This window comes from Electrophorus electricus, unplaced genomic scaffold (genome assembly GCF_041902795.1).
Source record: "Electrophorus electricus isolate QZ-2024a unplaced genomic scaffold, ASM4190279v1 Scaffold352, whole genome shotgun sequence".
Taxonomy (NCBI): domain Eukaryota; kingdom Metazoa; phylum Chordata; class Actinopteri; order Gymnotiformes; family Gymnotidae; genus Electrophorus; species Electrophorus electricus.
The window spans coordinates 7,057-16,236 of record NW_027658641.1 but is presented as its reverse complement, the minus strand read 5'-3'; the positions used below and the strand labels follow the sequence as shown (position 1 = coordinate 16,236).

Genomic DNA, 9,180 nt, shown 5'->3' with positions numbered 1-9,180 from the left:
CTCACGTGATCCATATGACATTATTCACTCATTTCACTCGTCACCAGAAGAGAAGCACATGACAATGTTTATAGCGTCCTCTAGTGGACAGCGCATACAATTACACCAAAACACGGCTGGATATCTATTTACGTTTGTACCACATTACACAGCGCGAAATCTTTTGAAAATGACACTCAGGCATGAACAAACATAATCTGTCATCATGGATTTCACTTTTAATGCAGGACAATTTCTGAAGTGACTGATCTATCTCTACTTGTTTCAGTAACCTGAGAGAGCAGTATTGGGACTGTGTGTGTGTGTGTTTGTGTGTGTGTGTGTGTGTGTGTGTGTGTGTGTGTGTGTGTTTCCCACTCTCGCTGCCTAGTGTTAATGAGCTGACGTCTTTCCTGTGACTGGCCACCTCCTTTGACACAGGCACCGGGGGCTGCAGCTCATAACCATGGCAACAGGAGACTAATTACTGGGCAAAACAGCAATGCAACACAATGGAGTCTGTGTTAGAGACATCGTGAGCTTGGGCTACTGTAAGATTCTAACAAGGTAATAACGGACTTATTAACACACAGTTATCTATTTATTAGTGTTATTTTTACAATAAAGAATTATGCCGATGACTGTTTCAAAGATTTGACAAATATAACATTTAAGAAATAAAAATGCATTAGCAGAATGAAGGTGGCAGGAACCCAGGACTAGTCAGACTTGGAATACAGTGACATGGACACTGTCGCAAAACACGAGGACAGATGAGAGACATAATGTCAATACCCGAAATAGAGACCCGGAGAGCGCGGAAGAAGGGGCAGAAATTTCATTCCACACTTTCTTCCTGTAGACAACAGTAGACCCTTTTTTCTCTGCAACCCAGGACCCCTGGCTGTGAGATGTGTCCGAGTTGCTGGGGCAACCCTTTTCTCGCCCAGCTGAGGAAGAGAGCGCTATTTATCCCTGAGAACCCAGGTGGAACATGGACAGGTGTCCAGTTATTCCCAGTACATGCAGTGGTCTGTATCCAACATGAATCTTTCATAGCATGCAGGGCACTGATGGGCATGAACACCATTTTGGAAGGCTTGGCAATTCTGCAGGGTAAGTCTGCCCCCTGGTGGAAGGGAGGTTAATAGTTGTTATTTTCCACCCATAATTTCATGGTCTAAAATGGTCTTTTTTTTTCATAATTTCTTATCATGCCAGGCTCATTCTCACTGATGGGTTGAAAAACCTACCTCTCCCGTGTAGCTACTAACTGGACTTTCACAAAGAAGCAATCATTTTGGACTTCAAATACCCTGATAATTCTCAAAAAATATAGTCCATTTTAACCCCCCCCCCCCCCCCCCAAAAAAAGAGAAAGTTGCAAACCTTGCTTTCAGTTTGGTTTTATTGACTTACTTTGTTGTAACTTGGATGGCCTCTAAAGCAACTGCAAAAAACAAACATTGTGAGACTAGTGTACTAGTAAAGCAATTCGACATTATAGTTTACAAACTGGGGTTTCAAGTCCATGTTCCGCATATACACAGAGTTTAGCCAGGACATCTATGTCCCCCCTGACTGAATTCTCCAATGAAGAATATTCCAGAAGTGCCCCACTCAGCCACCCTAACTCCACTTCTCAGCCTATCAGTCTTCACTTCTTCTCTGGGTGAGGATCAGACACAACAGGAACTGGGATAAGGCCTTTTACTATCTTATAGGAAACTAGCCTCGCCATAGTTTCCGTGTGACAACTGTGTTCATAACCCCCGAAGCTTTACAAATTGCATTACTACATTGTATTCCAAAGCTGTGATTTCAATTGTGGGTAAAAGTGTTATCAAATTATTTAATATAAATACAGATAATAATGTTTTCAATACTGATATCGTCAGAAAAATAATTAATTAAAAATAAAGGGAAGAGGAGAAAAATACAGACTCCGCAACATATAGCAGCTAAGGCACATGTTACAGTCTGCCATCTAGTGGTACTACTTGCAATTGCACCTTAATCTGGAATCACTTTACACATATTTACATATTTCATATTTGATTATTAGTGACACTAATAATAGTGATTTCAAACCTGTTAAAGAATACTATTCAGTCCATGTAGCATGTACTGCAGAAAAAGCGAACCTTAAGAACACACTCCATATCAGAGCTTCAAAAGATTGCTTTATTTTAAGTGATGCACTTCTTTTATTAATATGTGTCATTATCAAGTACAAATGTTTTAATGCTGCACATTAAAAGTGAATGTGAATTACTCCTAGTTTTGCAAACGAGTTGTAATATGGTTTAAAATAACATTTTCACAAACAGTAGTGATGGGTACCAGGAATGTGTTTTTCTATAGTTTTGCCACATGATGGCGCATCAGCATTACAGGGAACATGAGCAGTTGTGTCTGAGTCACGGCACAAGCTCACTACAGGCTTCACGTATGTTACCATTCAAAGAATGATGCACGGAAACAGATGATGTCCATCAGCATGGCAATGAGCCCAAAAAAATCATTTCACATTTAAAATTTGTTCACTCTGAATTGCATTCAATTATGCGCTCAATCAACAATCATCACTTGCACTTTTCTGACCAGCAGATGACATCTCAACACATCAGATTCACACAGCTCACTCAGACAAAGGTCTCAATCGCAAGAGTGATGAGCAATCGTGAGATCTGACGAGCCTGCTCCAGGAACACGCAGTGATGTAAGAAGCTGCCTCAGCCCGCAGGACTCGAACCTGGAGCCCTGCAAATGACATGCACAGCATTGCTTAATTACAATCTAGCCTTTGTCAGTCTGGGGTTTTCTCTTATTATGGTCGGGGTCAGAATCCGGGCACAGAAAACTGGCTCCAGATGAGAATAAAAACGTATTGTTTAGTTTAGGATTGCTGGCATGAGGGGTGTATTGTGTTGGGGTGGCTGTAGTCTACAGGCTGGCTCTGGCCTTCCCACCACTGTGTTGTCTGATGTTGCCCACACACCTCAGTCAGCCTATCCTCCCTCACTCTCACGCCATCATCTGTGCCTGACGTCTGAGCTCTCAGCTCTCCAGGGTCGCGACTCGTTCATATTCATGCATGCAGCCACATCCTGCACATCACTTATGCTCCCACATGCTGTGTGCGGCATGCACGCTTCCTCCACAGGAACTTCGGCTCGGTCTAGTCGCTCCCGCCCTCGGCTCCCACAGCATGCTGATCCCTGCGTCCCTCCCCCTTAATTAACCACATCTGTTCCTTATTACCACTCACCCATTCCTACTTCAGACACTCCAACACTGAACAATGGAAATTCTCTCGCTTCCACAGACTAGTTTCTTAGCTAGTCTGAGAAAGGATTCCTGTGTGTTTTTCCTGTTGATTGATTGGTTTACATCCTGTTTCTAAGGTTTATTCTGCCCTGTTTGTTTGTGTTGGCACTGACAGTCTGTTTGCTATTTGCTTTAAAATTCATTTTGACTGTGTTTCTTTTCCATAAACAGACTCTTGTGTATTTATCCTACTTCAGTGCATCCTGTATTACACAGTCAACGCCATCTGGTTGGTAGGTTTGTTTCCCCAGTGTCCTGATATATTTGCGGTTCTGTCTGGTCTAGACTTTCTGAATGGGTACTGTCACTACAGGGTTTGGGATGTCTCTCCTCTTCTCTAGCAATTACCCACTGAAGTCACTAATTAAAATCGTTCACATGTTTCAGCGTAGACTCAAGGCTGTGCAAGGCTATGTTCAGACTTCCATCCCAAATCTGATATTTGACATTTTTTTAGAATAAAAAATGACATTCCAATCAGATTTGTTCAGATGTGTCTTAGTCTGGATGTTCTGGCCACTCAAATCAAGTTTCAAAGTGTCCTTTGCATCAGTCGCAATGCAATAAACAACAAATGTCAAAACCAGAGTGAAGGAAGTCATGAGTGGAGCACAGAAGATAGTACGTCTGCCTCCTACTGCAGCATGTCTGATGTGACATGAGAGTTCAGAACGCGAAGGAACGATTGTTAGGAGGGCGAGATGACGCGCATCCATCTCTCCACATCTGGAATCCACCTCACCATTGATGTGTCATAATGTCATAATTACTGACAGTTATGGCATTACCACGGTAACCCATGCAGATAGGCTGGCAAATCCGATCGGATCATTTGCGAACACTTGCCTCAGAAGATCTGATCTGAGAAACAAATCTGATTTGGCTGCAGTCTGAATGCATCCCAAAAGCTCACATTGACTTTCACAGTGTTAAAACGTAAAACAAACACAACGCACATCAGGGTTTTAGTCGTTTTTGGGCTGAGTCACGCAAGGCTGTGACTCAGATGAACAGCACAGCTTGTCCTGGGCTGGATTCATTAAGTTAGGGGCAGTTTTCTTCCCAGGGGACTGTCATCATTACTTTTAACCAATGGGATCCAGACCCTGTGCTGCAGGCCGGTCTGAGGGCCTGCTCATAGTGCTCTGTATCCTCCCCGTGCTAACCAGAGAGCTGCCAGCCCCGCTCCTCTCATGTAATTACACTCTCTTTCTATATATAGAATAGTGTGAAGTGGATTGTATACTGTGCATGAATCCAAATTATTAACACACTACTGCAGCACAGCAGACAATCTTTTCATATTTCAGATTCAGGATCCCATGACTTGGGGGGGGGGGGGGAGCCATGCTCCTGGAGGAGAGGAGTAATTACAGAGGCCGTCTTATTGCCCTCAGCCGTGTGTCCTCCTACCAACTGCACCATCTCCACTGTGATTCTTCTCCATAGCAACAAGCTCCACTGGCTTCTCATGGGCTGTGGCTTGGGAGAGGAAGCTTTCAGCTGCTCACAGTCCGCGCCTGATTTTTCAGGGTACGGCAAGCGATGCAAACCGGCGCATGCCCTGCTGCCGCACATACGAGGATCCTGCCAGAGTGACGTCGCGGTGCTGTCTCCGGAGAGCAGTGGGTATCAGGAGGTGTGTTTGCCAGGCAAACTGACCTTTGAAATCCTATCTAATTAGCATAAGCCTTCATGTACTTCCAAGGCCTAAACAACAGAACATCTTTTGCTGTAGACGGAACCTACCGACACTGTTCCTCACGCTATATCAGACCGAACAGAGCAAGCTGGAGACACCAAGGGTTACAGCCAGCAGTAGCATTCATTTGCAAATGCGATTAGCATCTCTTCACCAGGATGAGATTGGAGATATGAGGAGGCTTTGGGAGGATCACCCGCACTACAGAAGGGATGACTAGTTATCTACCATACGGTCTTCTGGCAATAACAAGTTAGACTCTCATCATCAGATCCAGGCCAGCAGGGCTGAGATGACATGGCTGAGGGAATTTCAGGTTTCAGCAGCTCTGCCAGCAATGCTGTATAAATGGCCTCCAAAAGATGGGCATAATCTCATGTGTGGATATAATCTCATGTGTGGATATAATCTCATGTGTGGACATAATCACATGTGTGGATATAATATCATGTGTGGATATAATCTCATGTGTGGACATAAAATCATGTGTGGACATAATCACATGTGTAGATATAATCTCATGTGTGGACATAATCACATGTGTAGATATAATCTCATGTGTGGATATAATCTCATGTGTGGGCATAATCACATGTGTAGATATAATCTCATGTGTGGACATAAAATCATGTGTGGATATAAAATCATGTGTGGACATAATCACATGTGTAGATATAATCTCATGTGTGGATATAATATCATGTGTGGACATAATCACATGTGTAGATATAATCTCATGTGTGGATATAATATCATGTGTGGACATAATCACATGTGTAGATATAATCTCATGTGTGGACATAAAATCATGTGTGGATATAAAATCATGTGTGGACATAATCACATGTGTAGATATAATCTCATGTGTGGATATAATCTCATGTGTGGACATAATCACATGTGTAGATATAATCTCATGTGTGGACATAAAATCATGTGTGGATATAAAATCATGTGTAGACATAATCACATGTGTAGATATAATCTCATGTGTAGATATAATATCATGTGTGGACATAATCACATGTGTAGATATAATCTCATGTGTGGACATAAAATCATGTGTGGATATAAAATCATGTGTGGACATAATCACATGTGTAGATATAATCTCATGTGTAGATATAATCTCATGTGTGGACATAATAACGTGTAGATATAATCTCATGTGGACATAAAATCATGTGTGGATATAAAATCATGTGTGGACATAATCACATGTGTAGATATAATCTCATGTGTGGATATAATCTCATGTGTGGACATAATAACATGTGCAGATATAATCTCATGTGTGGACATAAAATCATGTGTGGATATAAAATCATGTGTGGACATAATCACATGTGTGGATATAATCACATGTGTAGATATAATCTCATGTGTGGATATAATCTCATGTGAGGACATAATAACATGTGTAGATATAATCTCATGTGTGGACATAAAATCATGTATGGATATAAAATCATGTGTGGATATAAAATCATGTGTGGACATAATCACATGTGTGGATATAATCTCATGTGTGGATATAATCTCATGTGTAGATATAATCTCATGTGTGGACATAATCACATGTGTAGATATAATCACATGTGTGGATATAAAATCATGTGTGGACATAATCTCCTGAGTTGTTGTGTTTGCCCCAGTGCAATTTAGATGAGTCTGCCCTCCCACCAAAGAGGCATAGGTGTTTGGGGGATCAGAGTGTCTGACGTCACTTAACACCCGTCTTCATATACCTTCATTACAAAGCAGGAGGGTTTGACAGTCCTCTCATGTACTGTTTCATATTATGGTACCACAGTAAATGAATTTAATTAACTTTCAGATATAAAGGTCATCTACTACTACACTATACACTCAGTACACTATCCTCACTACCCTAGAGTTCAAACTGCTTAAGAGCTCAGCTCAAATACACAACAAAGACATGGATTTTGTAAGGAATGCTACATCTGAACTAGTCATTATTGTGCTGAAGATATACTTGGATCATGGCCTGGACACGTGTGACGTAGGAGAGTTTAGCATGAAAGCATCGCCATTTCCTTGCCAGTTTGCAGGCATGCGTTTATATAACAGCACTTCAGCTATTGGATCTGGTTTTCTCTCTTCCTTTTTGTTAACAGGCTGAAGGAAGAGATCAGATATAATGAGAACACTACTGTCCACCTACTGTATAATTACCATGAATTAGAAGACAGAGATGATTGAAACAGCAGCAGAAAAGAAGGGAGTCCCTCAGAATAAAACACCACCCACCTTTCTTATGTTTCACCACCTAGCCTATACAGAGCCCATAGGGAGATACTAGGAGCTCTCCCCATGCATTTTCATGGTTTAGTCCTTGGCCCCTTTGGCTTCCAGAATCCAGTGGCACATTTATCCAAAGCAATTTACAGTTATGACTGAGTACAACTAGAGTAATTGAGAGTTAAGGGTCTTGCTCAGGAGCCCAAAAGCAGCAACTTGGCAGTGGTGGGTCTTGAACCAGCAACCTTGCAATTACAAGTCAAGCATCTTAACCACTGAGACACCCTTGCCCATACCCTCAGTTTCCTGCACTGTGAATGATCCTGAGATACTGCAACACAGTAAGAAGTTGCATGTCTTATTCCCAACCAAAAGGTGGTGTGTCTCTATAATCTGGTGTGTCTCCATAAAACGGTGTGTCTCTATAACCTGGTGTGTCTCTATAATCTGGTGTCTCTATAACCTGGTGTGTCTCTATAATCTGGTGTGTCTCTATAACCTGGTGTGTCTCTATAATCTGGTGTGTCTCTATAATCTGGTGTCTCTATAACCTGGTGTGTCTCTATAATCTGGTGTGTCTCTATAACCTGGTGTGTCTCTATAATCTGGTGTGTCTCTATAACCTGGTGTGTCTCTATAATCTGGTGTCTCTATAACCTGGTGTGTCTCTATAATCTGGTGTGTCTCTATAACCTGGTGTGTCTCTATAATCTGGTGTCTCTATAACCTGGTGTGTCTCTATAATCTGGTGTGTCTCTATAATCTGGTGTGTCTCTATAACCTGGTGTGTCTCTATAAACAGGACAGTTCGGTTTGTCCCCTTCTCTCCCTCCCTGCTTTGGAATTAATCGAGCAAAACCCTGTAGATCCTTAACTAGCAGAACTGTGCAGTCATCTGTTTCACTGACAAGGCCTGATTTTAATCTGCAGTGCACATTCACCACACTGATACTTATGTCATCATGGATCTAAAAGTGTCATCACTTGCCAAGTCATTTTCTTCAGTCTGTCATTAACACTCATGTGTTTCATTAGGAGCCATCGAAGAACAAAGAGACAAATGGCTTAATCTGCAAAGTAGAAGATCTCTTTCTTACATACAGTACATTTTAAATACCTGCAGTAATGATCCAGAGTAAACTGGGAATGCAGGGTCCCAGTATACCATTTACCATTACACACACAAGAAGAGATGCCTTACACTTGTGCCTTACACTTCTTACACTCGTGACCAGTCGTACTGGTTGAAGGCGGGTGGAATGTGCCCACACCCTCAACCCATCTCAGTGGAACCTCCAATGCATCACAGTTCAGCCAAGCAGGAACCACCAGAGCTTCTTGATGATGCATTCTGAAGAAAAAGGGACAAATCTCCATTTTATCGTATTTCAATGGGAAAGTAGCCATTTATGCCTTAAAAGGAGTTAGCTGGATGAATGCAGGCTGGGCAGAACACTGTAACGCTGAGCAAAGCACACATAATGCACATCCAGGTAGAAATGACCCACCTTTTTCTTCATCTATATCTTCATTTTCTACCAAAACATTCCCATCACAAATTGCTGCATGGGTAAAAATTATTTCTACTTATCTGTTATATAGCAGGAGAGGTACAAGGTAATTCTCCATAATGTGGTGTCACACTAGAAACTGACGAGTATAAAACACTGCAGCTAAGGCTCCAACAGTAGACCTGGTAGTACAGAGGTCACACGACATATCTTTGCTCTCTGCTGCAGTTCTGAATGACAGCTATCATTCTGGTTTATAGTATATTATTTATGATGTTTGGTATAGTATTTATGATATATATAATAGTATTTATGATGTACAGTACAGTATGTAGTATTAATAGTATAGTCTTCATGAGTAATAGTACAGTATTTATTATGTATAGTACAATACTT

General features: G+C 41.6%; 2 long non-coding RNA genes across 2 annotated transcripts; both read left to right on the top strand.

Annotated features, from left to right (window-relative positions):
• Nucleotides 1-398: 398 nt before the first annotated feature.
• Nucleotides 399-3,786, top strand: LOC145655812 (uncharacterized). The gene is made up of 3 exons (XR_014121730.1): nt 399-546; nt 875-1,095; nt 1,201-3,786. It is a non-coding gene; the product is annotated as an uncharacterized LOC145655812 (long non-coding RNA).
• Nucleotides 3,787-4,705: 919 nt separating this feature from the next.
• LOC145655813 (uncharacterized) lies at nt 4,706-6,639 on the top strand. Its single transcript, XR_014121731.1, has 2 exons — nt 4,706-4,948; nt 5,048-6,639. It is a non-coding gene; the product is annotated as an uncharacterized LOC145655813 (long non-coding RNA).
• Nucleotides 6,640-9,180: the final 2,541 nt, after the last annotated feature.